Source organism: Suncus etruscus, chromosome 7 (genome assembly GCF_024139225.1).
Source record: "Suncus etruscus isolate mSunEtr1 chromosome 7, mSunEtr1.pri.cur, whole genome shotgun sequence".
Classification (NCBI taxonomy): Eukaryota; Metazoa; Chordata; class Mammalia; order Eulipotyphla; family Soricidae; genus Suncus; species Suncus etruscus.
In genome coordinates this window covers 100,417,451-100,445,010 of record NC_064854.1, presented here as the reverse complement: position 1 = coordinate 100,445,010, position 27,560 = coordinate 100,417,451, and the positions used below count along the sequence as shown (strand labels likewise).

Sequence of the window (27,560 nt, the reverse complement as noted above, 5' to 3'; positions counted from 1 at the left end):
AGAGGGGGAAATAAGGGAGGCCTCAAGACCAAACAGGTGCAAGACTACTAAGTAATAGGTTAGATACAGAGGGGACCACATATTCTAGCCACCCGGGGGGTGAGGGAAGAAGAAATGGGAGGGAAGACAAAAATGGACGGGTAGGGAGAACAATTTGGTGATGGATGGGAATCCCTCCTGATTTTATGTGAATATGTACCTAAAATATTATTGTCACCAATATGTAAGCCACTATGATCAAAATAAAATTATATTATAATAAAAAAAAAAGACAAAAAAAAAAGAAATCACCCCTGGCTTGGGGGGAACCATATGGGATGCTGGGGGATCGAAACTCGGTCCCTCCTAGGCTAGTGCTTGCAAGGCAGATGTCTTATCTCTAGCGCCACCTATCTGGCCCCACCTTTCTCCTTTTTGAAAAATGTGCTTTTATGTTCTTTTTTTTAAGGTAGAAAAAAATATGGAATGCTTCACGAATTTGCGTGTCATCCTTGCGCAGGGGCCAATTTTATCGTTCCAATTTTAGTATATGTGCTGCCGAAAAATGTTTTTGGTTTTCTTTTGGATCACACACAATGGTGTTTAGGATCCATCCTGGCTCTGCACTCACTTCTTGTGAATTCATACACACTTTTTGTGTGTTCAGGGGACCATAGCAGTGTGCAAGGCAAACACTCTACTCACTGTATTGTTGCTTTGGCCCTCACCTATCTCCCCTGTTTGACCACAAAGTCACAACTAACTCTTAGCTTGCAGCTCCCTCTTTCAAAGTGGTGATGCAGTACTGGGAGTTTCCTTTAAGTTTATTGTCTTCTCAGCCCTTATTGAAAACTGCTTTTTGAAACCATAACAAGCATATGCCTTGCCTATGGCCAACTCAGGCTTAATCCATGTTATCTTTATTTGGGGGAACAAGATCTTCCAGGAGTGATCCCTGAGTGTAGAGCCAGGAGCAACCTCTGAGCATTGCCTTGTGTGGCTCTAAACAACAACAACAACAAAAATTTTGCTTTCAGTCAGTGACATCACAAAAGATTCATTCTCTTGGTTGGTTTGGTAGAGATTTATTCTTTTTTTTTCTGCTCATTTAGTCATCAAAAAACTTGAGAGCAAAAGTCCGGAACTTTTGAACTCATTCTCCATCTTTTGGGAGCAGAAGAAGCTGGAGATAGGCTAAATAAGTAATCATCTTTATATGATCTAGACTATGTGAAAATACAGCAAATATCCAGGAAGAGGGCATGAGTAGACATGGGTTAGGGAAGCATACATAATCCTTTGATCTCTTGAACCAGGTCACTTCTTAGACATCATTGGGTGTAAACTTGATGGCTTTAGCACTGCTGGGATGTCTCTAGAGGCCTCCAGAGCCCAAGGATTCAGTGCTGCTAAGGGGGAACCCAGTTGGCTGGAAATTACTGGGTATTGTCTGAAAGGCCCCCTCATTATTGTTTGGGAGTTAAAAAAAAATCCACAAAAAGCCAAGAACCATTGGAATTGTATAACTGAGGATTTGAAGGTTTGGGGGGGGGTTTGCTTTGCAAAATCAGAAACTTTAGAATATCTATATGATTTGGGGATTATTGCAGGTTTGGTTCTTTGTGATTGCCACAATGGCAAAACGGCCTAAGGAAGGCGACTTTTTCTATAGTGATGCAGAAACCAGTCTTCGAAATGGATAGGAATTCAACTGAGAGTTTGAGCAATGTTGGTCTTTCACCTTCTCCAGGCCACCCACTGCTGTAATCTAAGTAACTGGAGAAATAGTCGTCATACTTTTTCATAGAGCTGTCCATGGAGTTAGAGGGGGAAAAACAAAGTGGGGGAAAGGTGTAGATGCTGAGAGTCCAACCCCTCCAGGTTTCGAATTGTGAATTGTCAGTGACTGCATCAGTGAGCAGGGGTGGAGCTTCACTGCCTGCAGAGACCTTCAGAGCTTAAAACGAATAACTTCTGCCTGCCTGCTTTCCATTCTTTCTTTTTCTTTCTTTCTTTCTTTCTTTCTTTCTTTCTTTCTTTCTTTCTTTCTTTCTTTCTTTCTTTCTTTCTTTCTTTCTTTCTTTCTTTCTTTCTTTCTTTCTTTCTTTCTTTCTTTCTTTCTTTCTTTCTTTCTTTCTTTCTTCTTTCTGTCTGTCTGTCTGTCTTCCTTCCTTCCTTCCTTCCTTCCTTCCTTCCTCCCTCCCTCCCTCCCTCCCTCCCTCTTTCTTTCTTTCTTTCTTTCTTTCTTTCTTTCTTTCTTTCTTTCTTTCTTTCTTTCTTTCTTTCTTTCTTTCTTTCTTTCTTTCTTTCTTTCTTTCTTTCTTCTTTCTTTCTTTCTTTCTTTCTTTCTTTCTTTCTTTCTCTTTCTTTCTTTCTTCTTTCTTTCTTTCTTTCTCTTTCTTTCTTTCTTTCTTTCTTTCTTTCTTTCTTTCTTTCTTTCTTTCTTTCTTTCTTTCTTTCTTTCTTTCTTTCTTTCTTTCTTTCTTTCTTTCTTTCTTTCTTTCTTTCTTTTCTTTTCTTTTCTTTTTTTTTTTTTGGTCTTTGGGTCACACCTGGCAGTGGTCAGGGGTTACTCCTGGCTCTGCGCTCAGAAATCACCCCTGGCAGGCATGGGGGACCATATCTGATACCAGGATTCGAACCACTGTCCTTCTGGATGTAAGGCAAATGCTCTGCCTCCATGCTATTACTCCGGCCCAACTTCTGCCTTACTTTCACTTCTAAATGTCACACTGAATGTATATGTGGCTCATGATCACCCCAAATGTTTGGGAGGAATGACTTCTGGGAAAATAGTTGCAGCTTAGCTCAGGGACAAGAGGATTTGCACATGTTAGCTGGAAGAGAAAATTCACTGAAGAGTTGGGAGCAAGAAAAGCATAAAATAATTCAGTCAGAGCCCAAATGTCACTACCTTGGCACTTTCTACCTAGGAGAATCACTTACTTTGTGTTGATCTGAACTGAATTCTGTCTCATGGAAGGTCAGCTGAGTTCTGTTTCATGAAGAGAACAATGAGCTGTCCAATTTAAGTAGCTAGTGAGCCCCAACAGTAATCTGGCTCAGGAGTTGTAATAGAATTCCAATTAGAACTAATTTTGGAGGGAGCCAAAGAGCTCATACAATGGGTAAGGTACTTGTCTTGCACACGACTGACCCTGGTTTGATCCCTGGCATTCCCGATGATTGTCTGAGCCAGCCAGGAGTTAACCTTAAATTAAGCACAGAGCCGGGAGTAAACCCTTAGCTCTGCTGGATGTGGCCCAAAAACAAAAACAAGATGGCTACCTTTGGCAAGACAACTGGGAACAAACTAAAAAGGTCTTAGCAGGGAACAAATGGCATGTAGTTTTTTTTTTAGTTTTGATGGGTAAAGAATTTGTGGGTAAAATATTTGCTAATAATTTACCAAAAGGCTTCTGTACTGATATTATTAATAACTAATAATATCAGCTACAGCTATTAATACACTTGCAAGAGGCAAATGTGGTATTCAGAGGGGTTAAGTTAATGAGCTGTAGGAAGCCAAAGGCAGATACAGACAGAACTTTACAAATGGGGAGCCCTGAGCCAGGTCCCCAAACTTCAATTTTTTTATCCTCCCTTTAGAGGTAAAATTCTTCATCAGGTGAGTGCTCATGATCATCTTTTGGAAGGGTGTCTGGTCTCTCCAGCCCCCTCAAGAGACTAATAAATCAACAGTGCAAATTAATTTATGAAGGGAGAATGTAGATCTTTTCAGCACTTGGAATCCCTGTCCCTTCAGCTAGGACATACAGATCACTGAGTATATGAGGATGTTGTATATTTTTAGGAGAGGAGTGGAGAATGGAATGGCTTGAGGGGACTTTACCTGTACTTTAAGGCCACTAGACCAATTGCCCTCTTCATTCTCCAACCAAGTAGTCAAAGACTCGTATTTGCATACTCTAGCATCTTGTTACCAATAGTTGGTTGTTTTGTTTCAAAATCTCTATTTTATTTATTTATTTTTTTTTGTGATCACCTCTGGACTCTCTCCAGCTATACAAAATTTCTTAGAGTATCATTTTGCATTGGTATTAAAAACAGATTACTAAAATTTTGGTTAAAAAGCTAAGTTCCGGGGGCTGGAGAGATAGCATGAAGGTAAGGCATTTGCCTTTCATGCAGGAGGTCATCAGTTCAAATCTCAGCGCCCCATATGGTCCCCTGTGCCTGCCAGGAGCAATTTCTGAGCCTGGAGCCAGGAATAACCCCTGAGCACTGCCGGGTGTGACCCACAAAAAAACCCAAAAAAAAAAAAAAAAAAAAAAAAGCTAAGTTCCAGGGCCGGGCGGTGGCGCTGGAGGTAAGGTGCCTGCCTTGCCTGCGCTAGCCTAGGACGGACCGCGGTTCGATCCCCCGGCGCCCCGTATGGTCCCCCAAGAAGCCAGGAGCAACTTCTGAGCTCATAGCCAGGAGTAACCCCTGAGCGTCACAGGGCGTGGCCCAAAAACAAAAACAAAAAAAAAAAAAAAAAAAAAAAGCTAATTTCCCGGGGCCGGAAGGTGGCGCTAGAGGTAAGGTGTCTGCCTTGCAAGCACTAGAGTTGGACGGACAGTGGTTCGATCCCCCAGCGTCCCATATGGTCCCCCACAAGCCAGGAGCGATTTCTGAGCTCATAGCCAGGAGTAACCCCTGAGCGTCAAACGGGTATGGCCCAAAAACCAAAAAAAAAGCTAAGTTCCCTCTCCCCCTCCTCTCAAATGGACACTGTTTTCCTGTTCACAAGACTTCTGATACCAGATGTGTGGGTTTTCCATCCTACACAATTCTTCAGTTCTCATTAGACATTGTCGTAGTATCCTCCAACTTGATCAATTCCAACACAAACTATCCCCCATAAATTGAGATTCAAAACTGTCCCTAACTTTACATACCTGTGGGGAATAAATATGTGAGCTTCAGATGACCCACACTTTAGTTCTACTAGCCACAAATCAGGAGTTCCCAGGCCCCCTCCTTAGATCCAGTACTCTGTTATAATGACTCAGAACTCAGATATTACTTATATTTCCTGGTTTCTAATAAAAGACGTAGAAGAACCACCAGATAAAGAGGTACAGCAGGGTAAGATTGGACCCTAGCCAATCTTCAGTCTCAATTAATGAGAGCCCTTTTCTCCTTGTAGTTCTTGTTGTTGTTGTTGTTGTTGTGTGTGATGTGTAGTAATCTCTGTGGAACTGCTCCTCTCTGACACTTCCAGAAGCATTTTCACCAACATATAATTTCTCTGATCTCTTTAATGTGAAATTTATGGGTGCATCATGGCTTGGTCATGACTGACTACTAACTCAGGCTCAAGGTCTTTGCAGGGTCTTTAGTCTGGAAGTTGAGGCTGGATGCCAAGTTCCAAGTATCTCATCAAGGTGTGGGGTTCCTGGTGCCTAGCTTACAGCAAGAAGTCACCTTTAAATCTCAGAATAAAGTGCAAACCAGTCCTTCAGGAACTCTGAAGGGATTTAGTGTTGGTGCCAAGAGCTAGTGGATGTATAAGGCGGTGAAAATAAAACTAAAATGAAAACAGATACCCCTAATCCCTTTGACAGTAGACAAAAGAAAGGATCTAGGAAATCTGTGTCAAGATTTTCTGGAGATGGGGCTGGAGTAGGAGGGTATTTGTCTTGTATGTGACTAACCCGGGTTAGATCCTTGGCATCCTATATGGTTCCCTGAGCCAGCCAAGAGTGATTCTTGAGTGCAGAGCCAGGAGTTAGTTAATCCTGAAAATTGCAAGGTGTGCCCCTCCTCCCCCAAAAAACAAAAGATTTCCTGATGTACCACAATATAACACCTACAACACATGTCCATCCATGTATAAGTAAACTTCATGACTTCATTTTACCCAATAGTCACATAGTATTCCATTGTGTAGCTGTATCACAGTTTCTTTAGCCACTCATCTGTTGTCAGGCATTTGGGTTGTTTTCAGATTCTGGCTATTGTAAATAGTGCTGAGTTGAACATAGGAGTGCAGAGGGCATTATTGTAATGTGTTTTTGTGTTGCTGGGTTATATCCCTAGGAGTGGTATTGCTGGATTATATGGAAGGTCAAATTTTAGCTTTGTGAGGAATGTCCATATTGTTTTCCAAAAAGGATGGATCAGTCTGCTTACCATCAATGAATAAATCCCTTTCTCCCTACATTCATGCCAGCACTGGTAGTTCTTGGTTTTTTTGTGTGATGTGTGGTAATCTTTTGAGATGATATCTCATAGCAATTTTGATATCATTTTTAATTAATAAATTTATTTAAGCACCATGATTATAAATGTTTGTAATTGGGTTTCAGTCACAAAAATGTACACCCTCTTCACCAGTACAACCATCCCACCACCAATGCCCTCTATCACCCTTCTTTCCCAACCCCTGCCCGTCTTTGAGACAGGCTTTATATTTCTCTCACTCACTACCATTATCATGATAGTTGTTGGTGTAGTTATTTCTCTAACTGCACTCACCAATCTTTGTGATAAGCTTAATATCCTGGGCTGGTCCTTTTAATTTTCATCTCTATTGTATCTGGGTATTATTATCATTCTGTCTTTTTTTTTTAAATCTCACAGATGTTTTGATTTTCATTTCTTTGATTATTAGTGTGATTAATGTGTCTTTTGGACATTTTTATTTCTTCTATGAGGAAATGTCTTTTCATTATTTCTCCTATTTTTTGATGGGGTTAGATGTTTTTATTCTTTTTAAAATAATTTTTATTTTGACCACACTGGATTACAAATCTTTCACAGTAGTATTTTAGATGTTTTTATTCTTGTAAAGTTCAATCTATGCCTTGTGTATCTTAGATTAATCCCTTATCTGAAGAGTATTGGGTAAAAACTTTCTCCCATTCCATGGACATGGAGATTATTATGCTGAGTGAAATGAACCAGTGGAAAGGGATACTCATAAAATAATTTCACTCATTTGTGGTATATAAGTATATAAGTAAAACAAGAGATAGTATGGTTATAATTCCCAGAGACAATAGATACAAGGTCAGAAGGTCCATACAATGATAGAAACTCATCACAAAGAACCATGAGTGTAGTTAGAAAAGAGAAGGGTCTACTAGGACAATGATAGATGAAACAAGAACTGGACAATAACTTGATACTGAAAGTGGAAAAACTAATAGGCAAGGTACCCCTCTATTAACAATAGTGCAAACCACAATATGAAGAAGAAAAGAAGAAGAATAGAATAAGAAGGAAGAAGGAAAGAGGAAAAGAGGAAGAAGGAGAAGAAGCAGAAGCAGAAGAAAAGAAGACAAAGAAAAAGAAGACAAAGAAGAAGAAGAAGAAGAAGAAGAAGAAGAAGAAGAAGAAGAAGAAGAAGAAGAAGAAAAGAAGAAAGAAGAAGGAAGAAGAAGAAGAAGAAGAAGAAGAGAAGAAGAAGAAGAAGAAGAAGAAGAAGAAGAAGAAGAAGAAGAAGAAGAAGAAGAAGAAGAAGAAGAAAGAAGAAGAAGAAGAAGAAAAGAAAAAGAGTGAGAGCAAGAGAGAGCAGCAGCATATTCCCTGCTTTAAAGCAAGGCAGAAATGGGGATGGGGTAGGAAAATGGGCGACATTGGTGGTGGAAAGGTTGCACTGGTGAAGAATAGTATACACTGTATGACTAAAACCCAACAATGAACAATTTTGTCACCATGGCACTTAAATGAAACAATTAAAATAAAAAAAATTTTAATAAAAAATTAAAAATAAAATACACTGTGAAGCTGTCTATGGGATATAGTCACTATCTCAAGATACTTAAAGAATCCCTCTCCTCGCACTAATTATGCAACCAAATGTTTCAAAAGGCACCCCCCACTATGTATCGAGGTTATTAGACCCCAATGTTTCAGCATCTTTTTCTTTTCCTCAATTTTAACCAATTGTCTTTCCCCAATTCTTTCTTTCACTGAATAATTTGAAAAATTAATTTTCTTCTTCCAACCTTACAAGTACTAATGCAACATGTAGAAAATTAGAAAAATTAGAAAAATAATCAAAAACTTATCTTAATCTTAGGGAAGAAAATTTCCGAGGCCCAGTCACTATAGGAAGACGAGTCTGTAATGACTGTAGTAGTGAGGTGATCAGCTCCATTCCTATCCTCCTCCCTTCTCCCTCTAGCCCCATACCCTGCTTCTCTCCCCTGGGGGCTATAGTTGCCTTTTAATTGATGGCTGACTAGAGCTACTGCTTCTAATATTTATGTGTGTGATGAGGGCACCATTGGCTCTCTACTCAGGGATCATTCCTGGTGGCCAAAATTTAACTGGGGTTGGCAACATGCCTAACCCTGGACTATCTCTCCAGCTCAGGTATTTGTCGGTATTTGAATATATGTTGTTTTTCAGCAAATTAACTCTACCTCTCATCCAGTAACTTCCACAAGTGGTGTTGGGGAGGAGGAGAAGAGAGTACCTTGTAGAAATTTTCTGTTTTCTTTAATACTTAGGGTGGGAAAAGACCCAGTGTTCTATATCCATGGCTGAGTCTCACTAGCAATGCCAACATTTGTAAAACACAGCTGCCCCAATAAGGTGGGGTTCTAGCCCTGTCAGCACCTGTATATTCCCCATGGCCCTTGGCATCAGGGCTTTCTTTGTTGGCCACATCCCTGAAGATAAAGTCCTAGAGAGAACAACTTCCACTTAAGTGGAGCTGCACAGCTAGTTTAAGGGCAACTGTTGTTACCTTCTTCATTGAATTCTCCTTTGTTACCCTTCCCAAGGTCCTTTTTTCCCTCTTTGGCTTCTGGCCATGGTTTTAATTTGACTTTCATGACCCAAAGGAGGTGGCTGTGCAGACAGCAAAAACTGAGTCATTCAGAGCCAACCCCAGACCTGTCCTGTGTTGTCACCAGGTTCTTTTGCCCCCTGAAAGCTGTTCATTCCCCTCAGGACCTGGCATTACAGAGGCCCAGGCATGAGGAGTTAATGCATCTGAAAATTGAGCCCAGAATCAGGCCCTATATTTATAGCTCATTTTACAAATGTGAATTAAAGTGGGCCAATCTTACGACACACTCAAATTTATTATCCCCACGGATGGCTTGGATAGTTAAATACTTCAGTGAATAAACTTAGAATTCATTAAGTCTCATTTTCTCATATTTCATATATTTGCAATCCACTCTCCTCCCTGTCAGTTTTCAAACAAGAAAATTAAGGCTGGCTCTAAAATTTATGGATGTATTCTTCTAATATTCCTTTAATTAGAAGCTCATATGTGGCTTCCTGTGCAAGCCGCCCATGGAGATAACTTATGTGATTGGAACTAGCTTATTGTTTGCTTCCTAATTTCAATATATTTTTTTTTCTTAAGCTCTTATTAGCTCTGAAACACTGCCTAGGTAAAATCCTATAGAAATAATGAAGGGAGGTCGACAGTGATAGTGGGAATGGCCCTGATTCACTGCCTATCTGAAATTCAACTATGAAGGGCTTTGTAGATCACAATGGTTTCAATAAAAAAAAAAAAAGGAAAGAAATAGTGAGATAGCTGCCTTTTTACCTTCCAGCAGATTGAGAAGATCTGATTCAGGCTGCTGGTTTTCACTGTTGATTATGAAAGAAGGGGGATCATAATGATTCATTTCTTAGCCACTGTCATGGAGAACAGTCAAGGAATTTGCAGGAAAGAGGGGAATGGTCTCCCTCCAGTTTGAAGATGCATAGATTTAGTTTAATTCATTATATGGTTGCTTGTGCTGGAGGGAAAGACACGTAACACTTATGACACTGGTGAGCCTAGGTTTTCCAGGTAGACCTATCAACTGTGCTTCCAATTAGTCATGGCCCCAGGATCAAACACTAATGCTGTTACTATGACAGGGCAGAAGAGAGAGCTGCCTGGGGCTTTTAGAGCAAGTGCTTTGGACCTCCAAGGGATCAGAGCCAGTAAGAAAATGTTTATTTGACTTCTGTTGGGTATCTTAGTTTTACTTTATTATTATTATTTTTGTTAGATTTTTGGGGGGCCACTTGCAGCGGTGCTTCAGGATTATTCCTGGCTCTGCATTCAGAAATCGCTCCTGGCAGGCTCAGGGGACCATATGGGATGCCAGGGACTGAACTCAGGTTCATCTTAAGTCAGCCACGTGTAAGGCAACCATTCTATCGCTGTGCTATCACTCCGGCCCCAATTTTACTTTTTAAATGTAATCATTTTCTTCATCTGGTCTGTCCCACTCTCCTGCCCTCTGTTGATGTTGTCATTGTATTGACTTTATATCCTTTTTGGTTGTGGAGCTGCAACTTATGCAACTGTGGAATAGTTGGAAACTACTTATAACATCAAGAATTTCAGCCAGTGGAGCCACATGACTCAAAGAGTCAAATTGAATCAGCAAAATCTTGCTCTGCACCAGAGATTGAAGTCATAACCTCATGCTTGTAAGGCAGGCACTGAAGTCATGGAATTATCTTCTGGACCCTGTAATCCTAAACTTAGATGACTAAGATAACTATCTATACTAGAAGCCAATGCTGAAACAATGTCAGAGGAGTCCCATAGTTTCTACACATTCACTTTCCTGTGTCCCCACAACACCTAATGAAGTAGGTACTGTTATTCCTGCCCCCCACACACACACATTTTAAAAACAGAGAAACAAGGCTTTGAGAAGCTAACAAAGACAAAGTTCCACAATCAGCGATAAGGAGCAGAGATTAGATCGCCATTTAAATGTTATCCTAAATTCATCTTTAAGGAAATCCCATCACTGATGTTTGAATGACTAACCAGGTGCTGTGATGCTGTGGCCCATTCAAGCTGACACATGAAATTAACCAATACAACCATTGGTTAGGTTTAGACTGTGCTCCCTGCATAGGGGTTAGGCTGAAGTCCTAACCCTCTGGGTCTCAGAGGTCTCTATTGAACAAAGGGTTATTGCAGAGGGAATTTAGTTAACATGATGTCATACTCAAGGAGGGTGATAAGTTGTCTCCTTATAAGAAGAGATGACATATGTGAGGTGGGGAAGGAGGATAGAGACAGAATGAAAGTTGTGTGACCAGAAAGTGGGCAAGGCAAGCAGGTCTTCTTCCTTGGTGACCTCAATAGGCTGTGGCCCTGACCATGCCTGTTTCAAACTCAGTTTCCAGAGGTCGCTTTTTGTTGTTTCAAACTACCCAGTGTGTGACACTTTTGTTCTGGTGACATTAAGAAATGGCCACAGTCACTAGGGTCGGGTGTTTGGCCACCACCTGCCCTTGGTGAGTCTGGATTCTCACAGGGCAGACAGCAGTCATAAGACTTACATGAGGATCATATGGAACGTGAGTCATCAAAGGCTCTTTTAGTGCTAAGTTGGTGCTTTTTTTTTTGTCCATATGGTGGCCACCTTTTTTGCTATTTTCATCAACATTAGCTCAGAAAAGTGGAGCCTTTAGGAAAAATATATGATCAGGGCTTTCTAATAGGGCTTTTGATCATTTACAACTGTAGAAGTTGGCCCCACTGAAGACTGTTGTTTCTCTTAGAGAACCTTGGCATAGTCAGGTGCTTAACAAGCAAAAATAGATTCAAAGAAGAGTAAAGCTATAGTGAAATCTACTTGACCAGGGTCCTGGCAGAGGAAAGGTGCTACAGGCTCATGACCTGACTATGGAGGTCTTTCCCATAGCAATAGCTGGGAAGCTATTTATTAGAAGCCAAGATTTCCCTCCAGGCCCTGCCTCCAGACCTTGAAGGACTCAACTAAGTGTCAGATCCTCAATGAGATCCAGTGAAAAAGTTGTTCTTTCCTGGAAGAAAATTTCAAACAAATGTTTTTTTTTTTTTTGGTTTTTTTTTTTTGGTTTTTGGGCCACACCCAGTAACGCTCAGGGGTTACTCCTGGCTATGTGCTCAGAAGTTGCTCCTGGCTTGGGGGACCATATGGGACACCGGGGGATCGAACCGCGGTCCGTCCAAGGCTAGTGCAGGCAAGGCAGGCACCTTACCTTTAGCGCCACTGCCCGGGCCCCCAAACAAATGTTTTTATTTCCTTTTATTACCTTGGGTGGAGGACATGCTTAGTGGTGCTCAGGAGCTACTCCTGGGGGTGTTGGGGATTAAACCCAGGGTTCTTGCATACAGAGCATATGTTTAACCTTTTGAGCTATGTCTCTCTGGCCCTATCCTGTCAAAAAAAAAAGGTCTTTAATAATTATTTTGAAGTTGGAAACAGTAATTAAAACTTTTTTCCTGATTATAATGCTTTCCAATTTTTTTCAATAAATAATGTGTTTTAAATGAAACATGAAAGTTTAAAATAAAACATAAAACAACATTATTCTGTATAGAGAATAATCTCAGCATTAGAAATAGGCACACATTTGTCGAGAATAACCAATAGGAATCAGCTGATTGATCCTGGTTAGCATTTAAAGAAAGTGGAAAAACAGTGATTTGACAGTATGAAGAAGCCAGAAGCCAGGGCCTGAAAGCAGTTTGGGGGCCGGACTAGTCCTACCAGGATTCCCAGGGAGGAAAGATGGTGAGGTCAGCTTTAGACTAAGTCCTGCTGCTCATTTCTAAATTTCTTGCAATAATAAAAACTGTTTTTTTTTTAGTGAAACATAAATGAAACAGAAAACAGCATTATTTTGAAAATGGCAAAGTCTCAGTGAGTACTGTGTGGGTACTGATGATGACACTGCTAAGTAACAACAGTGTGACTTGCCCCCTCCATATCCCCACTTCATGAGCTCAGGGTGACCCCTTCAGAACCTGTATTCTTCCTGATTCTGTCATCTATGAAACCATGCTGTTTGAAGTCCTACTAGGTGCCAAAACACAAGAGAGGCATTGAGAGGAAAAGACAACAGCATCATGATCCTAGACTTCAAGGATTTATCCAGTGGTCACAAACTCCTGTATAACAGGCTCTGTAAAGCACACTTCAGGGGAGGGCTTGAGAGTCAGATAGCCTGGGTTCAACTCCTGACTTCACCTTGTACTGTTCAGATGGCTTTGACAGTTCAATCAATTTTTCTAGACAGCATCTGTAAATTATAGACAAGGACAGTAGCAGTAAAACTCTCAATATATTTTATATCGTGTCCTTACTTGGCTCTGGTCTCTTTCATACAAATGACCTTTTTTCATCCTTCCCACCTCCTGTGCTGCAGTTACTTTTTTGCCAACAACTATTTGACATATAAGGAATTGAGATGGGGGGAGGGAAGCCAGTGTTGAATTAATTAGAGAGTCTAGGTGTTGACAGGCTGCCAGAGGCCTGCAAATGAGTAGTTCTGATCTCACCCTGCCATGCCCACCAGTCCTCAACTCTAAGCTCCAAGGGGGTACACGGAGAGCGGAGAACTAGGAACATCCAATGTGAACTACTGGTGGCCAAGGTCTATAAATTAAACACGTGCCTCCTGCCTGGGGGATGACACTTTCACTGTGATTACTCTGCTGTGAAAAATGTGATCCTTCAAAGGGCTTCCTCCCTTTCCATTCTGTGAGCGCTCACACAGAGGTCGCTGAGCCAGGCTCCAGCCTGTCAGTATGCTCACAAGGCCATGACCAGAACTTACTCCCCTGTAGGGCAAACTGCCTTGTTCTCACCTCCCAGCTGTGAGCTTGTGCCAGCCAGCTGCCCACGTTGCCCGTCACAGGACTCATTGTGCCTGGTGGAAAGAACAGTGACAGACATATGCTTCATGGAAAAAAATAGAGGCTGTGACACAGAGGTGAAGGAGAGAGAAATCAGGGAGAAGGAGAGGGGAGGAAGGAAGAGGAGGAAATGAAAAGGAAGGAGAAAAGCCTAGAGGAGGGAAATGAGACAGAGGCTATTAGAAGGCAGAGACTGGGAATGCTTCTGTTCCAACCCTAGGCACTATGGAGCTAGATAGAGATTTAAGCTCTGAGTTTTAGAGTATCTCCTACACTATGGGGCTTTCTTCTCCTGGGGGCAGTAGAAGCTAAAGGATTTTTTTTTTTTAAATAGGGGGATGAGGGGAATGGAGATAGCAAGAGCAAGAAGAGGTGAGACTGACTCCTCTGTCTTTTCATTGGCATTGGGGAAACCATTGCATTCACTAGGATCAAAACCAAACAACCACCAGCAGGGGCTGGGGCAGGTCTGGGAATTGTGAGTTCCAGTCAGTGACAAAGTTAAATACAAAACCTAGATGGCATAGTTTAGAAATTTCATCACAATCCGATGCTACAAACCCAGTTCAGCATGAGATCATCTGTTTGTTTGTTTTGTTTTTGGGCCACACCCGTGACGCTCAGGGGTTACTCCTGGCTATGCGCTCAGAAGTCGCTCCTGGCTTGGGGGACCATATGGGACACCAGGGGATCGAACCGCGGTCCATCCAAGGCTAGCGCAGGCAAGGCAGGCACCTTACCTCTAGCGCCACCTCCCGGCCCCAGCATGAGATCATCTGGCTGTTCTCCTTGATTCTATCTTAGAGCAGTTTGTGTTGAACTTGAAGGGGTGCACACAGCCTGGATTGAGTATGACTCATGCTCAATCGTGTTGTGTCCAGGAGTTCAGGTCTGAGAAGCATGGCTGGGCTGCAGAGGTTTTTAATGCTCCACAGTAATCATAAGTTGATGCACCTCTCTGATTAGGTTATCCAGATCTTAGGAGTTTGGGGAGGATTAAGGGAGGTGTTGCTCATTAAGTGTTTAACCTAGTAGCTGACAAAGGGTGTAACTTCCAAACATGCTGGCGCTTGTCACTAGAGGCTGGTGAACAGACCAAGTATTGCACTTGGCTCAGAGCAAAGTGTTTCTGCACCACAGATGTTTAAGGGAATGTGCCCAGACGCCCAGACTTGACCCAGAGCAAGCCAAGGAAGCCTCCAAGATGAGGGGCTGGTCAGCAGCCAGAGCATGAAGATAGTGGAACTCATCTCCTGGGCCAGGAACAAGTAAATCGATGATGAAGGAAAGTCTGGGGTCTTCAAGTGCTTTAAAGCCAATAATAAAATTTAAAATCAATGGGGAAGTTGACAGCAAGCCGATGGTGGGAGCAGAGGCCAGGAATGAAGTGTCTCCACGCTTGCTGCAGGCAGACAGATGAGGACAGCGCACGAACTATCCAGGTGGAGGCGCCTGGGCGCAGGGATTGGACTGATCTTCATTCCTGTTAGGCGCAAATGGTGAAGGGGATCCTCTGGGAAAATGCAGCGGTGAAAAGATTATGAGCTAAACTCCCAGCTCTGCGTTATTCTGCTCACTCAGTCTTTGGCAGGAGCAATGCAGCCCCAGCCTGGAAAGGGATTCTCTTTGCATTGATTACTGCTGCATTTATTCCTGATGCAAAGACCGAACAAAGTAATGCTGTAAACTGGATGTTAAGATTCCTGCTACTGCTGAATTCTTTTAACTGGCACCCTTCAGACATCCAGGATATGGGTATATACATTTCTGGCTCTTCTTGGATGCCAACGATTCTTATGTTTTGCCTCTTATATTCATCTCAAAGTTCTCTTGTCAGCTGTTATTTGCCTTAAGACTCTTCCTGAAGGTGATATTCAGCTCATCTTTGAGCTCACTGATTTTGTCCTCAGTAGCTGTTACTCTGCTGCTATGCCCTCCCATTGTTTTTTATTTTGTCTACCAAGTTTTTCAACTCTGTCATGTCTGCTTTTATTGGCTGTCTGTTCCATGGTTTCTCAGAGTTCCTTGAACATCCTCAGCATTTCCTCTCTAAAGTTTTTATCAAAGAGGTTACATAGTTAGCTGATACTGGTTGGATCTTCAGAGTTATCATTTTAGCTCACTAAGCATGGAGGAGTTCTCCATTACTTTCTCATGGTGACCTTTGATGTCTAGAGGTGTTTATTATGTGTTGTGTGGCTCATTGACTGGAAAAAAATTCACAGCCAGCTTTCCTTGAGTGCACTGACTTGTCATTATAGCTCTGAACAGAAACATAGAGCTATCCACAGAATTTCCCAGCTGAGTGCAGTTTTAAAGTGACTTATTTGTACCAACATTTCTGGAACTCCTAGATGTTCCAGGGACTATAGAGAAGTGGAATATAGAAAAAACAAACTTCCCTTTACAATGAGTTCATGAATGGGGCGGGGGGAAATATGTACCTGAAGAAATACATAGAATTTAGTGTGCTGAGGAGGTGACCAGGGCAGAAAAGTGAAGTACAATGTGTAGGCTATGGTGGGAGGAAGAGAGAGAGATCCTTTTCTTTTATCTTATCCTAAAGGTTTGCCTATACTTAGCCTCTAATCTCTGAACTTCTTAAGTTTATACCAGATTCCTTAGAATGAGTAATTTTACTAGAACTAGGGAACTAGAGTAAGAATGGGGCTCTCTTCCTAATAAAAGTCCTAACAAAAATCTAGGAGTAATTTAGGAAAGCAAGATTGTCCTAAGTAATTTAGGAAGACAAGTCAAGCAAAACTAGAGCAAAGTGAGAAGTAACCACTGAAACGCTGCTGTAATTGCTATTACTTCTTCAAGTGCATGTATGGAAAGACTGGCCTGAGGATGGCCTAGAAGACAGCACCTGTTGTCCTGTGGAAGTCCCTGGGTCCTTGCTTGGAATGAGTGCACTCTACTCAGTGTTCTTGTTGTTCTAGTTATTCACACATTTGGAGGCAAGAAAGGGAAAGAATAATTATCAAGCAAATGAGTGAACATCCTATTTCCATTTTTGTGTTGCCAAGGCAAATCATCTATTTAGATCAAGGTGCTTCATGAATTAAATCCATATGTAAGTTAGACTGCTGATTTCATAATTAAAAAGAAACACTCAGAATTAACCAATGGTTTGAAGAACTGAAGCCAGTAATTAACTCATAAAGTTTAAACCAACAAAGAGCTTCCTTAAGAGCAAAGTACTAAATGAAACTTGAGTTATGAAATCAACAATTGGTCTTCTTGGCTTCACAAGCAGTCCAGAAGCAAAGAATGCATTCATATGTTACCTCATGTTCCCAACTTATCCTCTCTTTCTAAGAAGCGTGGGAAAAAATAGATTGAAACCACAGCCCAATAGAGTATACCTGGATTGTTGAAAAAAAGAATGGAAAGACAGCATTATCACTCAGAAATCAGATGGGGCTGAAGGTTTCCAGATGAATGAAATCACTAGCAGTAACACTTTTCCTCTGAATTGTGTAGGGAAAGGGGACAGGCAGGTGATCAAATGTATTTTCTTGTCCATGTTAAATGAGGATTGGATGAATGGCTGCTCTGTTTAAAAAAAAAAAAAAAAAAAGGTAATGCCCACAGTTTAACAGCTGGAGATGAGCTTCACCTTGAGAGCCTGCAGAGGCTTCTCATGAATAGACTCTGTGACTCTGATAAAGGCTCTGCAGTCTGTGAGATGAGATTCTAGAAACAACCTCTGCAGCTGCCTGCCCTTTGAAAGTCAACTAAGAGACCCTAAAAAAAAACAACAACAAAAAAAACCTACACTTCTGTCTCAAACACGTCTGCCAACTTTAACTAAATTCTAATCCTGAATTATTTCATTTGTTAAATTAACAGTCAAGCAATATTCATTTCCCTGCAAAAGGGGTCAGAATATGCCACCACAGATTTGCCACTGCAGTGTAAGTGTTCTTTGGAGCTGATGGCAATCTTGGATCAACAGGTGCAGAAACAGGTTTTCTCAGCTCCTCCCTAAAATCATCTAGTTCCCCTGTGGATATGCCTCCAGTCCCAGGAAAAGGGGGAGGGAAAATTCTTATCACAAAGGGAAATGACCCTGTAATGAGTTTGAGTATACAAACTTTACAAGAACACAATTCTGCTTGTAATCGTGGTGCTTAAATAAAGATTTTATATTTTTTAAAAAAGAGAACATGCCATATAGTCCATTAGTTCTATAAATGTTCTAATTACTGCCCCCAGGAATTTTTTATTTCTTAAATTTCAAATGACTAATAGTCTCTTTGAGTTTCTTTTTTTTCTTCTGTAAGTTCCTATGCAAACAAAAAGAATTTCATAAAAATTGTATGCCCTGGGGCCGGGCAGTGGCGCTAAAGGTAAGGTACCTGCCTTGCCTGCGCTAGCCTTGGACGGACCGCGGTTCGATCCCCCGGTGTCCCATATGGTCCCCCAAGCCAGGAGCAACTTCTGAGCACATAGCCAGGAGTAACCCCTGAGCGTAACCGGGTGTGGCCCAAAAACCAAAAAAAAAAAAAAAAATTGTATGCCCTTTCATCTATTCAACTATTTTCTATTAGTTTAATTAACTAGTCCCCTGTACTGAAGTTAAGAGGATAGAAGAAAAATCTTTTCCTCCATGACTATATCACAATGCTGGGCTCAAATTTTAAAGAATGTTTATTTATTTTTATTCTGATAGGGGGAAGTTTATTTCACACCTGATGCTGCTCAGCCTTTACTCCTGGCTCTGTGCTCAAGTGTCATGCTTGGCAGTACTCGGAGCCAATCCTTGGTGCCAGAAATCAAACCAGGGTTGCTACATGTAAGCTAAGTGCTTTAGCACTTAGCACTGTCCTATTTCTCTGATTCTAAAATAATACTCACTTCCTTAAAAAATATTCCTACTCATCAGGGAATGTGCAAGCAAGAAAGACTTAAATAAAATATTTATGATTATAATAATGGCAGATTGATAGTAGCAGTGATGGTAGAGATAAAGTGCAATAGGAATCTCCCTCCTCTTGGGGACCAATTTGAAAGGCTATTAAAATTAACTATCAAAAATTCTGGTCAGGCAACTCTACATCTAAAAAAATTGAACTTAAAGAACTACCTACATGTTAAGTTTACATGTAAATTTTTCACTGTAGCACTGTTTTGAATTGTGATACACTGAAAACCACCCAAATATTCAGTAATAGGAAAGGTATAAGGACTCAATAAAAAAATTTCTACATCCAGATGTGGGAATATTTTCAGAATAAGCAAGATATTGGTGAAGGGAAGCAGACACTCTGATGGGGCATGTGGTGTTAGAATGCTGTATGCATAAAACCCTATCATTAAAAATATAAGACACAAGGACTGGAGAGCTAGCATGAAGAAAGGGCGTTTGCGTTGCTTGCAAAAGGATGATGGTTCAAATCCCCACTTCCCATATGGTCCCCCAAACCTGCCAGGAGCGATTTCTGAGCGTAGAGCCAGGAGTAACCCCTGAGCGCTGCTGGGTGTGACCCAAAAACAACAACAAAAAATTAAAGCACAGTACCTAAAATTTTTGTTTTATTAAAAGTATAGCACCAAAAATAACAAATCATGGTGATAGGCAAAGATTTCTTAAATAGATTGTGGTAAAGTGTTATTCACAAAAGAAAAATTTATAAACTTATCTTCATTAAAATTAGATTTATCTTCATTGAAATTAGAACTTCTGAGGTTAGAACAATAGTAGAGCAGTAAAATATTTATTTACCTTGCATACTAAGACACAGATCAATCCAAGGCACCTCAGATTATCTCCAAGCATCACTAGGAGTGACTCCTGTGAACCCCAGAGCTAAGAGTAAACCCTGAGCACGACCAAATGTTCCTACCCCCAATGAATAGCTTTGAATAAAGAAAACAACAAACATCTCACAAGTTCATCCATAGATGAGTAGATAATATGTAGTATATTCATACAATTGGAATATTACTTGGCAATAAAAAGACACAAAAGACAGAGTCGTGCTACCATAAATATGACATCAGTATGCCAAGTAAAAAAGGCAAGGCATGCCAACTAATGTGCTCAATGATTAAAATGATATAGAGACAAATCAACAAAGAAAATGTTATTGGTTGTTAGAATCTAGGTGGGGAGAAGGATTACCTTCTGGGATGATTAAAAGTAGTCTGAGGGGTCAGAGAAAAAGTACAGCAGGTGGGTTGCTTACCTTGCATGTGTCCAACCTAGGTTTGACCCCTGGCATCCTAAATGATCCCCTGACCACCACCAAGAATAATTTCTGAGTGCAGAACCCTGAATGTTGGGTATCTCTCCTCAAAATTAATTTAAAAATTCTGAAATTAAATAGAGTGACTTGTAAAACTTTATGAAAACAGTAAAGCCACTGAATTTTATACTTTAAAAATTAATTGTGGGGCTGGAGAGATAGCATGGAGGGAGGGCATTCAGAAGGATGGTGGTTCGAATGCTGACATCCCATATGGTCCCCCGAGCCTGCCAGGGGTGATTTCTGAGAGCAGAGCCAGAGTAGACCCTGAGCACCGCCGGGTAAGACCCCCCCAAATTAATTTTATGGTATGTGAATAGATCTCAATTAACAATTAAATTTGAAAAGATAGCATTGAAGCCGGAATTATAGCATAGTGGTAGGGTGTTTGCCTTGCACGCAGCCAACCCAGGACGTCCGAAACTTGGTTTGATTCCCAGGGTCCCATATGGTCCCCCAAGCCAGGAGCAATTTCTGAACACATAGCCAGGAGTAAACCCTGAGCATCACCAGGTATGCTCCACCCCCCCCCAAAAAAAAGACAGCATTGTCTTTTTAAATCAAAACCTGTGTGCACAATGGGGAGGGCATTTGTCTTACCTGCAGCCAACCCAGGTTTGATCCTTGGCATCCTTGAGCCTGTCAGAAGTGATTTCTGAGCACAGAGCCAAGAGTAACCACTTAGCACTGCCAGGTGTGGCTCCTAAATAAAACTACACACAAACACAAACTCACAAAAAACCCTATGGTATTTATAATATTTTTTGCGAGAGACAAAACCGGTATTTATAATATTTTTAGATACATGTATCTGACAAAAAATGATATAATATGTAAAAAGCACCAATAGGAAAAAGACAGACAACCCAGTACAAAACAATTGTCAAAGGAGTTTAACGATTTTCCCAAAGTGATTACACAAATGGTCAAAGCTTATGAAAAATGCTAAACATGTTTAGTCATCACAAAATGTAAATTATAATCACAGTGAGATGCAGCCACCCACGAGCCAGAATGCCAACAATTAATAGCAAGTGCTGGTGAGAATATGAGTAATTGGTACTCTCATGCACTGCAGGTGGGAATGTAAACTGGTGCAGTCACTTTGAAAAGCCGTTTAACAATATCTTTCAAGTCAAAACATATAGACACCCCATGACTTAACAGTTTCCCCCCAAGGAATATATATATATATTGGAATAGCTATTATTTATCCCTAAGAAATAATTTTTTTCTTCTAAGCATAGAGTTAAGTTAGAAATGAGTGTATCCATCCACCCAAAGACATTCTCAAGAGTGGTTACAGAACTTTTACTTATAATAGTCCCCCAAATAGAGAAATCACTAACTTCCAACTAGATAATGGATAAACAGTGGACAACTACTTATCAATAAAAATGAAAACAAAACAAAACAAAACAAAACAAAAAAACCCGAGAAACAAACAACAGCTTGGATAAATTTCCAGACTATAGTCAAGACAAAGACAACTCTAAAGAGTACATTCTGAATTATTGTAATTATTAGATATTTAAGAAGAGGCAAAATTGACTGGAAAGATAGCGCAATAACCTGAACATATGTTTTGCATTTAGGAGACTTGGGTTCAATCTAAGCATCACATATGCTCTCCTGAACATAGCCAGGAACAACTCTATGTATAGGTCCTGAGCACTTCTGTATGTGGCTTCAAAACCAAACAAAGAAAGATTGAAAAGGAAAGGAAAGGAAAATTGACAGTCTCCTTATATAGCAAACAATGGATTGGAAAGGAGCAGAAGGAAGCTTTCTTTTTTTTTTGGGGGGGGGGGCTGGGGGTGTTGAGACATTTCTCGTGGTGCTCAATTTCTGAGAAGCAACCACTTGTGGTCTACAGGGAACCACATAAGATCTAGGGGAAAGAACTGGGGTCAGTCACCTGCAAGGCAAGCAAGCACCTTAATCTCTGAAATATCTCTCTGGTCAGAAGCCTTTCATGATTCTGCAAATATTTTATATCAATGGTCCTCAAACTATGGCCCGCAGGCCACATATTGTATTTATTCCCATTTTGTTTCTTCACTTCTAAATAAGATAGATGCAGTGTACATAGAAATTTGTTCATAATTTTTGTTTTTACTATAATCTGGCCCTCCAACAGTCTAAAGGACAGTGAACTGGCCCCCTGTTTAAAAAGTTTGAGGACCCCTGTTTTATATCTTGATCTGATTGAGGTCAGAAGAGACATATATGTTTAAAAAATCATTAATTTGTGTGTAAAGCAAGTGGTATAGATTCTTATCTATCAAAATCCTAGTTGTCTTTTGTGAAGAACATGACAAGCTGATTCTCATATTGATAGAGGAAATGAAATATTAGGCAATCTGAAGAGTCAAAACACTTTGGAAAACGAACTAAGTTGGAGAGTTTAGCAATTCCAAAACTTGTTACAAATACGGTAATCAATAGAATTTAGTATATGGCACAAGAAAAAACACATTAAAGAAATAGGAGAAAGATTCCAGAAATAAATCCTTGTTATTTATAGCCAATTGATTTTGGGCTAAGATGTCAATAATTAAAAGGAAAAATAATAGCCTCTACAATAGTCTTGGAACAAATAGGTACCGATCTACATGCAAAAGAATGTTGTTGGACCTTTCCATTGCAATATTTTTTAAAATAATTAAATTGGATTGTAGATGTAAATGAACACTCCATCAAAATTTAAAATATTCATGAGTCAAATGATACATTTAAAGTGCAAAAAAAATAGCTTACTAGATTGAAGAAAATAGCTACTATCTGATAAGGGACTTGTACAGAGAGTATTTAAGGGACTTTTACAAATCAATAATAAAAAGGCAAGTAATCCTCTTGAAAACAAAGGGCCAAAGAAAATCTTCAAATAGCCAATAGATATATAAAAAGAGATCTTATGTCTTTAACCATTAGGACAATACAAATCAGAATTACAATGAGATTCAATTTGCACTCTCTGAGACAGTTATCATCAAAAGACAGGAAATAACAAAAGTTGGTGAGGATAAGAAGTATCTTCATATGTTTTTAAGAAAAATTGTTAAGGGGCCAGAGTGGTGGTGCAGCGGTTGGGTATTTGCCTTGCATAAGACTGACCTAGGCTGTACTTCTATTTGATCCCCACCCCCGCGCCCCATATGGTCCCCCAAGCCAGGAACAATTTCTGAGTGCACAGCCAAAAGTAACCCCTGATTGTCACTGGGTGTGACCCAAAAACTAAAAAAAAAAGTTTTCTAAAACAGTTTAAGGGCAAGAATTCTCTTTACATATGTATAGAGTATTATCTCACATACTCTGCATATCTGGAAACTTTTGTCTTTACAAAAATAGACATGAGTGGATGTTCATTTCAATACCTAACAAAAGATATAAGATACATCCAGAGTCCTATAATCTTTTCTTCTAGGGTCTTTGACATTATTGGCTTGTTTGCATCTGTATTATTTCACTATCTTCCAATAAGTTATCTTGTGTTTATTTGAGTAATACAGCAGAATGTTTGGGAGCTGACAGCACCCACATGCAAGGAATTGTCTGAAAGTGGTATAGATGTTCAATGAAGAGTCATCAAGAGCATCATCACAGAAAGCTCCTGGTCACGGTTAGAGTGATAGATTACTTTGGCTCCAAAGTACCAGGCTCTTGACTTCATTGCAAGAATTTGAGAGTGAGTCAGAGAAATAAAGTATCAAAACAAAGTGTAATCTAAGAACAAAACTACAAGAATAATCTAAAGAGACTAGCATGGTTTCTAAATAAGAGAAACTGTTCACTAAAAGTGAGAGTCTATGTTCAGTTGCAAAGAATAATACCATTTCTACACAAATTTCTAGGTTATATAGGTATGGGTACAGGGCAAATGAATGAGAGACAGAAATAGACATGGGATTTCAGAGAACAGAGAGGTTTTGTGATAATAATTTTGCAGAGTCAAGGTTCTACCTGGATCTAAGCCATATTTGGTGACTTTCTAGGTTGTCATGGCAGTTTTAAACTGTCATGGCACTCCTGGGCTTAATTTGAATTGAAATATTTATAATGGCGTGTATATAATGAAACCAAAAGTCATACATTAGTCACTTGACCTTTTATTTATGTCGGGGATCCATACCGGCCAATGCTCAGAAAGTTCTCTTGGGTTCATGTGTTGGAGAACATGAACTGTCCCAATAGTGTTCAAGGAACCATGTGGTGTCAGGGTTCAAATAGTCTCCTTCATAAAAATCTGTGTGCTCCAGTGTATTGAGATATCTCTCCCATTTATTAGCTCTCCATCATAACTTTACTTAGTTCTAATGGGTCTTGGGATCCAAGTAGATCTAAAACTTCCTGTATTCATCTTCCGACGTGTCCAACATCTGCCGCACATTATCTGTAGCTATACTATAAAACTCCTGGGTTTTTAAGGTAAGCATGGTCAAAGAAAGAAAGAGGGTGCTGATCAATTATGACCAATTAGAGGACATTGTAAATTGGTTTCTATTTCTTGTACAATAACATAAATGTTTGTTCAAGGAAATGGCTGACCCTTGTAGCGGTTAAGCTTTGAAAAGTCTGTGCAAGGCAATACTTTCTTTGAGAGTCAAAGTTTTCTGATTTCTTCCATACTTTTACTTGTACAAACATTCCTTCCTTACTTTTACTGCATTTACACTGATAATTTCCCTGTCTCAATAGCATAAAAATGAGACCAAAAGTTTCATGGAAATTATTTAGAATAGGATAGTTGATTCTGATTTGCTTAGAGAAGAAGACACAATTTTTAGGAGAAAATGAGACAGCATTGGGACATAGTCAGTATTTTCTGGGCTTGAGGCTTAAATAGTACATATATGTAAATAGTATATCTATGAAACAACATGTACTATTGTTGTGAAGAAACTATAAATATATGTCAGTACCAGAGATGATTTTGTTATGGGTGGCTACATTCAACAATGCTGAGGGCTTACTCCTGACTCTGCACTCAGGAATCACTTGTGACAGTGCTCAGAGAACTATATGGGATTCTAGGAATTGAATACAGGTTGGTCACATGAAAAGAAAGAATGTGTTACCCTTTTTGTTATGGCTCCAGCCCAGAGATGATTTATTTTATAAATGGAAATAGGAAAGGAAGCCTGTAGAAGAGGAAAACTCCAAAATCCAAAATCTACTTAATACCACTTTAAGCAACCTGACTTGTTAGGAGATCAAAAAAAGATATGAAAGTTCTAGAGTTCTCTGGATGTTATGCAATTTAATGTTTTCTCTGAAGCAAAGGAAACTCAAACTGATCATAATAGCATTGCTGTTACCTTGCTAATACAATTCTCTGCCTTTCTGTCCAGTTAGACTTCACAGTCAAGTAAAACTATCAGAAACAGTCTGCAAACTTGAGTTATGTTTTCATCTACAAAAAGTTTCTGGTCAAAAATAGAAGCACATAATATTTGGGGGGCTGGGAGTGTCTCCCAATGAGTGCTCAGGTGGCCCCAGGTGAAGATTTGGCTGGCAGTTTGATAAAAAGGGTGTGTGGACACGGTGCTACTCAGGTGCTTTCGTGCTGGGAAGCACCCAGGAGATCTCCAATAACACACCAAACTATGCTCAGAGGACCAAGTGGTTCTAGAGATTGAAACTGACCAGTGGTCAGCTGTATGAAAGTCATGTACCTTAACCCTCTGTATTATCTCCTTTCTTTAACTACCTAGGTCATCCTTTGCTAGATCTTTGACAAGTTAATACTGAGATCCCTAGAAGAATTGGCCAAGCCTGTAGTACATATATTTAGGTTCTAATGTAGGAGATTGTACACCAAAGCAAAAGAACTCCTGTCTGTGGCTACTCAAGTGGGAATGAAGTGCAATTATAAATTTGAAAAATACTTGGGTGAAGAAAAAGACCAAAATTATCTCCTCAAGTTCTCTATTTTAAAGCAGTTAAATATGAATAAAGAAAAGGAGACAGGCTAGGATTCCAAAATAACTTTTAAAAATTTGGGCTACCTCCCAGTATGAACTTGCAAGAGTCACAATATTGTCTAAACTAATTGCTACAGACCCAAGTCTGCCAAGCTAGGATTCCAGCCAGTATAAATGTCCATTGCTTTCAACTTAAAATTAAATTAAGTTTTTGGTTGTTTGCCTAAATTAATTGTTCAATTTAAAAAAAGAAAAAGAAAAAGAAACCAAACAAATAGATCAAACCTGTATTGTAAGCAGTTCCAGATGTGGATTGTGTGTATTTTTTTTTAGCAGTAAAGAAAATGACTTAAGCATTTATAAACAAAACTGAGAGACTTTGGTTTTCTTTGTGAGATGAAGGCATTTCTATTTGGTTGCTGTCCTTGAACCTGGATTACATTTCTTTCTTGGATCAAAATGTTCATATTCATGAACTTAATATAAACAGGTTGCCATTTATTGCAAAGACATTGGTACCAATCTTGAATATATTTAAAGGTCTTTCATCAAATAGATAGAAAGGAACTCTATCATTCTATAACCCCTGTTACTTGGGCATCTTATGAAATTTAATTAAGTTTCTGTGATTGCAAAAATCCATTTTTCCAAATTGTAACTGTAGCCATTTATTCCTTCCAAGCAAATTAATACAAAAGAAATTGTGTGTTCATTCCTTTCAAGTTGTTAAATTGAGCTATACAAACTTTTATGAATGAAGACCTTGCCATCATATTTTTATGAATAATGCCACAACTTAAAATAACTATTGGGAGTTGTTTGAGTGAGAACAGTTATCTTGAGCAAGATGGTTAAACCATCAGTTAATATTTATATTTTTGGCAAATGAAAGGAACAGAGATGACATGAAGATAATTTATTTTCTCCATAGCAATAAGCAAAAATGTGCCCAATAATGTATATATCCCTCAAATAATAAGAATAAATATATTACATTTTTCTCCTATATACTTTATGTATCAAATAAGGGTCTTGCTTGACAAGCACTCCATTCTAATATAAATAGTACCAGGATGTATATATGTCTTCTTTCTTATGATTAATATATTTGAGAAATCAACTTTGAATCATTTAGGCAAATCATTCTCATATATTCATGGTAAAGATACATTTTACACTCTCATTTGAATTACAAACAGTTTTCCATTTTCTAAATAATTATAAGAACTTTTACCTCAAAGTTATTCCTACCAAGTGAAAAATGCACAATGACATGTTTTATTTCATCCCTAAAGGTAGAAGACAGAAAAATATTTAGGATAATAACAGGATATGGAAATTCACCAGCTAACTGAAAAAAAAAATGCGATTGTCCTACTGGCTCAGGATGCTTGGAAATTGAGAGGATGCATGTCTCTCTGTGTGTATTAGAAACCAACCAATGGATACATTAATCCTGTATTCTTATAGTTGGATCACCATGGGTGGGGCCAGGAGCTAGGTTTGGCTTTATATCATTACTAACTATAAAAAAGATGTTGCTGGGCCCGGAGAGATAGCACAGCGGCGTTTGCCTTGCAAGCAGCCGATCCAGGACCAAAAGTGATTGGTTCGAATCCCGGTGTCCCATATGGTCCCCCGTGCCTACCAGGAGCTATTTCTGAGCAGACAGCCAGGAGTAACCCCTGAGCATTGCCAGGTGTGTCCCCCCAAAAAAAATATATATTAGGAAAAAAGGAACCAACATATTTGCCTACAAATAAGAACAAACTAGAGCCAATGTAC

General features: G+C 39.6%; 1 protein-coding gene and 1 pseudogene across 2 annotated transcripts in view; one reads left to right on the top strand and one right to left on the bottom strand.

The window, feature by feature from the left end:
• Positions 1-27,560, top strand: part of GPR27 (G protein-coupled receptor 27) — a 481,267-nt gene that overhangs the window by 228,872 nt on the left and 224,835 nt on the right. The window lies entirely within an intron of this gene.
• Positions 455-548, bottom strand: LOC126014559 (uncharacterized; annotated as a pseudogene).